General features: G+C 42.3%; 1 long non-coding RNA gene across 1 annotated transcript; it reads right to left on the reverse strand.

Annotated features, from left to right (window-relative positions):
* Nucleotides 1–696: 696 nt before the first annotated feature.
* LOC123743539 (uncharacterized) lies at nucleotides 697–5,935 on the reverse strand. Its single transcript, XR_006770397.1, has 2 exons — nucleotides 5,880–5,935; nucleotides 697–813 (listed from the first exon to the last, which is right to left on the reverse strand). It is a non-coding gene; the product is annotated as an uncharacterized lncRNA (long non-coding RNA).
* Nucleotides 5,936–6,194: the final 259 nt, after the last annotated feature.

A 6,194-nucleotide genomic window follows, 5' to 3' on the forward strand; every position in this document is an offset into this window, starting at 1 on the left:
AAGCAAGCTCCTTCTGGTTCATTTTCCTCAGGACGTGCAGTGTGATCTTCAGAGCCCCCTCTCTGGCACTGCTCTCCTGCTTCCTCATCTTCAGCATCCACCACTTCCTTACTCCTGCTTCTGACTCTCAAAGCCTTCTGGGAGTTCTGGACAAAGAATCCTCTTGAACATCTTCAGCTCGTTCTTCACAAATGTAATAACATTCTCTTCAAGCAACTGAAATAAATCAAGTAAATAAGTTAGGCAAGAGAAGAAATGCTTTCTCATTAACACATTAATGAATGATTGACAGGTCAACTTGATTGAGGTAAACAAAACAAATGTACATAACAGGACCACATACACTGAATATGGAGGCCAGGTCTGTTTGATGACTCTGGGAAGACTGACCACTGAGAATCTCTGACTCTGATCTCTCCTGTTGGTTTCTGTGGACAAAACATGAGATTACATCTCCTCATCCAGGAGTACACACACACACACACACACACACACACACACACACACACACACACACACACACACACACACACACACACACACACACACCCGGACTATCAAAAGGACTATGAAATGGATAAAAGGATAATCCTGTAGATTATGAAAACAACAACATGAAATGGGAAAATGGGAGAGGAGAAATGACTAGAGACAGTGTTGTTTAACTCACTGACCATGACCCATGAGTTCTTCTACCTTTGTTCAGTAGAAAAGTCTCCCCTCTCTAAACTTTATAGGTAGACCCATAGACCTGTCACTCTTCATGGACACACAGCTGGGTACAGGGAGGCTGGTCTCTCCTGCTTGATTGGACTTCAACACAACAGAGACAAACATTACATATCTCATCTACTCTGAGCTCAGATGGGAAACATAAGAAGAGTTTCATTCCAAAACACAACATATCACTTTACAGAAATGTTCGTAAATTAGCTTTTATTTTTAAAAGAAATTATGAAAGAGATTGGTGTTTTTCACTATCTAATCATGGCATGGGGTTGTTCAATGACAGACATGTTTTGTTTATAATCTATCACTTGATGTATTCATTTCTTTTTCAAAATGCTATATATCTGCCTCACTCTCAAATGTGGCTCAATTTAACTAAATGTGTGGTGTTTTGGTTTATGTCAGTTTAATTGTTTGTTATGCTATAAATTGTTATTTTATGATTGTAAGTGATAAAATTAACTAGTAATTCTGAGTAATTACTACTTTAGTAAGGAATAACACATATTTTCCAGCACTACTGCAGTTGCTAAATAATTCCAATAGATGGGAACATAAGACCACAATGATATTTCAGAATATTAGTTTAGTTTTCTCCCTGGATGCCACCACTCCCCACGCTTCTTTCTGTCCCTTTCCACACTGCTAACGCAAGAGGAAGGACTGAAAAAGCATTTAACAGATTACTGTGAAGTAATATAACGATGATTCATGTTTATTATTATCTGTTTTTATGTTCATGTTTTACACTTCATTAATATACTACTCAAAAAATAAAGGGAACACTTAAACAACACATCCTAGATCTGAATGAATGAAATAATCTTATTAAAAAACTTTTTTCTTTAAATAGTTGAATGTGCTGACAACAAAACCACACAAAAATAATCTATGGAAATCCAATTTATCAACCCAAGGAGGTCTGGATTTGGAGTCACACTCAAAATTAAAGTGGAAAACCACACTGCAGCCTGATCCAACTTTGATGTAATGTCCTTTAAATAAGTCAAAATGAGGCTCAATAGTGTGTGTGGCCTCCACGTGCCTGTATGACCTCCTACAACGCCTGGGCATGCTCCTGATGAGGTGGCGGATGGTCTCCTGAGGGATCTCCTCCCAGACCTGGACTAAGGCATCCGCCAACTCCTGGACAGTCTGTGGTGCAACGTGGCGTTGGTGGATGAAGCGAGACATGATGTCCCAGATGTGCTCAATTGGATTCAGGTCTGGGGAACGGGCGGGCCAGTCCATAGCATCAATGCCTTCCTCTTGCAGGAACTGCTGACACACTCCAGCCACATGAGGTCTAGCATTGTCTTGCATTAGGAGGAACCCAGGGCCAACCGCACCAGCATATGGTCTCACAAGGGGTCTGAGGATCTCATCTCGGTACCTAATGGCAGTCAGGCTACCTCTGGCGAGCACATGGAGGGCTGTGTGGCACCCAAAGAAATGCCACCCCACACCATGACTGACCCACCGCCAAACCGGGTCATGCTGGAGGATGTTGCAGGCAGCAGAACGTTCTCCACGGGCGTCTCCAGACTCTGTCACGTCTGTCACATGCTCAGTGTGAACCTGCTTTCATCTGTGAAGAGCACAGGGCGCCAGTGGCAAATTTGCCAATCTTGGTGTTCTCCGGCAAATGCCAAACGTCCTGCACGGTGTTGGGCTGTAAGCACAACCCCCACCTGTGGACGTCGGGCCCTCATACCACCCTCATGGAGTCCGTTTCTGACCGTTTGAGCAGACACATGCACATTTGTGGCCAGCTGGAGGTCATTTTGCAGGGCTCTGGCAGTGCTTCTCCTGCTCCTCCTTGCACAAAGGCGGAGGTAGCGGTCCTGCTGCTGGGTTGTTGCCCTCCTACGGCCTCCTCCACGTCTCCTGATGTACTGGCCTGTCTCCTGGTAGTGCCTCCATGCTCTGGACACTACGCTGACAGACACAGCAAACCTTCTTGCCACCGCTGGCATTGATGTGCCATCCTGGATGAGCTGCACTACCTGAGCCACTTGTGTGGGTTGTAGACTCCGTCTCATGCTACCACTAGAGTGAAAGCACCGCCAGCATTCAAAAGTGACCAAAACATCAGCCAGGAAGCATAGGAACTGAGAAGTGGTCTGTGGTCCCCACCTGCAGAACCACTCCTTTATTGGGGGTGTCTTGCTAATTGCCTATAATTTCCACCTGTTGTCTTTCCATTTGCACAACAGCATGTGAAATGTATTGTCAATCAGTGTTGCTTCCTAAGTGGACAGTTTGATTTCACAGAAGTGTGATTGACTTGGAGTTCCATTGTGTTGTTTAAGTGTTCCCTTTATTTTTTTGAGCAGTGTAAAACGATTATCATTAAGCCTGAACATTAATTCAGTCACCTCTGGTCGAGAAAACGTATTTTCCCAGTACATTCATTCTCTAATTCATCAACCAGCACGACCTGCTCTGCCTTCTCGAGCAAGCCAGGGGCATGTTGAGGTAAATTTAATTTAAAGGTAAAATGTTGAGGTAAATTTACTAACCGGGAGGGTTGAATTATGTAATTTATTGGCGGGCTGGAAGACGCGGTCATCTTTTCTGTTCCGAGGTTGTTTACTCACAATATCAGATATTAAGATGATTTTTTATAATGCATGTATACTGAGGTTGAAGTTCTGAGTAGTGATCATTTACCCGGGGTTCAATACCTGCTATAGTGACTATTTTGTTGCTCTCCCAAAAGCAACACAGCCCTAATACGAGATATATAGCTAACTAAAGTAATGAGTGACCATTTTAGAAAATCATGGGACATATAGTCTGTGGTTGCATGCTATTTTATGTCAATCATATTGCTGCATGTAATGTTAGCATATAACTGATGTTTCGTGGTCTTATGCTGCCATCTTTTGAAAATATTTAGCAATTAAAAGTTATTAATTTACTTACAGACATTGGTGAGGCAGCTGAGAATAAAAAAAATGGAATGTGCCCAGCCTACTTGAGGCGCCCGAAAATAATATTCAAAAGATTGGTCAATGGACACAGAGGGGTTAAACATTAAAGTTACCGTCCATCTAGTGAAGAGAGGAGAACCGGACAGAGGTAGCCAGCATCCGTCAACGAGAGAGGGGGATAAGATAACTAGGATTTTTGCTGGTAGAGGTAGCTAGCTAGCTAGCTTACCTAGCTGTACCCGACTAGTTAGGATAACTAGGGATGCTGCTGGTAGAGTAGCTAGCTAGCTTACCTAACTGTACCGACTAGCTAGGATAACTAGGATGCTGCTGGTAGAGTAGCTAGCTAGCTATCTTACCTAGCTGTACCGACTAGCTAGGATAACTAGGATGCTGTTGGTAGAGTAGCTAGCTAGCTAGCTTACCTAGCTGTACCAACTAGCTAGGATAACTAGGATGCTGCTGGTAGAGTAGCTAGCTAGCTTACCTAGCTGTACCGACTAGCTAGGATAACTAGCAGGTCGTTCATCTGTCTCAATGATGATGACGAATCAGGTGAACCACAAAATTAAACAAGGATAGAGAGTGAAAAGGATCTGGCTACAAACATACTGTCCCTGACCTTAAAGCAAAAAGCAAATTGAACAATAAATTTTGGCATCTCAACACTGTAGCGAACTCCATCGTTGTTCCCCAAGATCACCTCAGTCCACTCTGCGCGTAACCAGACAATATGCTTGGCGCCACACCGGACGTGGACGCGGACAGTTCAGTACGGGGACATGAGCAGTGCAACACAATCAACTAAACCCACTCTTTACAATGGGTTACATTAGTAATATTCATTTTTTATTCTTATGTTAATAAGCAAACATTCAACTTTTTTTATAACAATATTTTGAGATCTAGGCCTGTATCCACAAGCGTCTCAGAGTAGAGAATTGGTCATATAAGTGCTGAGAATAAAGACATTTTACACTTATGTGTATAAATTAAAGCCATGCATGAAGTCTCTAGTCCCACCTAGTCGGCAGATATTTAGGACACCTCGTGAGCTGTCCTAAGTAGTTAAGAGTTAACAGCAGGTGTCTTGATAATACTATAGAATAATGCAGCGAGTCAGTAGTTCCTGCTCCACATGTAAATGCTTTGTAGTAGTTAAAATAATGTTTTGATATTTGATAAATCCATAAATAATGTAGACCTACATGCAACAGTATGTCTTGTGCTTTTGGCAATGATTTATGTATAATACTTATGTATAACAAGTGATACCATGTATGTCTCCAAAGCATTTGTCTTCATTTTTGGCAGATTAATTTATGCTAATTTCTGAAGATTAACTCAGGTTTTCGCCCAGCGGCTAAGGAGTTGGAGCTGTGGCAGGAGTTGGACCTGTGGTCGAAAGGTGGCTGGTTTATATCCCGGTCCAGGCACTGGAAAACGGGAGGAATTGATCTGACCACTGGAGGGCTGCTGGGTTCATATCCTCTAAACATTAACCTTTCATTGATCAGAACTCTAGAGGTTCTTCTTCACTGAACCCACAAATATATATCACTTTTAGTGGTTCCATATATTAAGGAAGTGATAGAAGCCTTTGGTTCTATAAGGAACCTTCTTTTCTAAGAGCGTAAAACAAACACATTTATCTTTTGATTATTTAATTATCTTCATCATGTTATTTCAAGTTCTCCCTTTGGAGCACAACATCACGTTGTTAAAAACAATCCTAAATTGGGCATGGCTACAAATTGGGCAATTGAAGGCATCTAGGGCGTAATATGTGTTCGATGAAAACGTTGTAGAAAACATTATTGGCAAGGGACTTCGATGCCTACTATGCCAAAGCTATTTATCGTTGTTAAACGGGTGTGAAGAGTGTGTTGATATAACGGTAATATTGTCAAAATTCTGCTTGTAACAACCATCACAATTAGTTAAAAACCCGATGCATTCCATTATATTAGGCAATAATTAAGAGTAGGCAAAGTGGTCGTATCATGTGAAAATTCTATCAAATGTCTTACATTAGCAACGAGTACAGTCAGGGTGCCGTGGAACCCCTGCAGTACCTCCACAGACCCCGGATTGAGAACCCCTGATTTAGCAGATGCTCTTATCCAGAGAGATTTACAGTAAGTGCATTCATCTAAGATAGCTATTTATATTGGAAATAAACTTAATAAATTCTTCATAAAATTGTTATCTCACCTCTTAGCTTTGGTGTCATGTCCCCCAGAGAGATGTATTTTAAAGGCAGGGCCCCCCTCCTCTCTCTCCCCCCAGAGAGACTCATTTTAGAGGCAGGGCCCCCCTCCTCTCTCCCCAGAGAGACTCATTTTAGAGGCAGGGTCCCCCTCCTCTCTCTTCCCAGAGAGACTCATTTTAGAGCACTGACCCCTAAACAGAGATCCAGCATGTTGGTTGTGGTCAACACAGTGACAACTAAACAGAGATCCAGCATGTTGGTTGTGGTTAACACAGTGACAACTAAACAGTGATCCAACATGTTGGTTGTGGTTAACA

The sequence above is a fragment of the Salmo salar genome, chromosome ssa06 (assembly GCF_905237065.1).
Source record: "Salmo salar chromosome ssa06, Ssal_v3.1, whole genome shotgun sequence".
Classification (NCBI taxonomy): domain Eukaryota; kingdom Metazoa; phylum Chordata; class Actinopteri; order Salmoniformes; family Salmonidae; genus Salmo; species Salmo salar.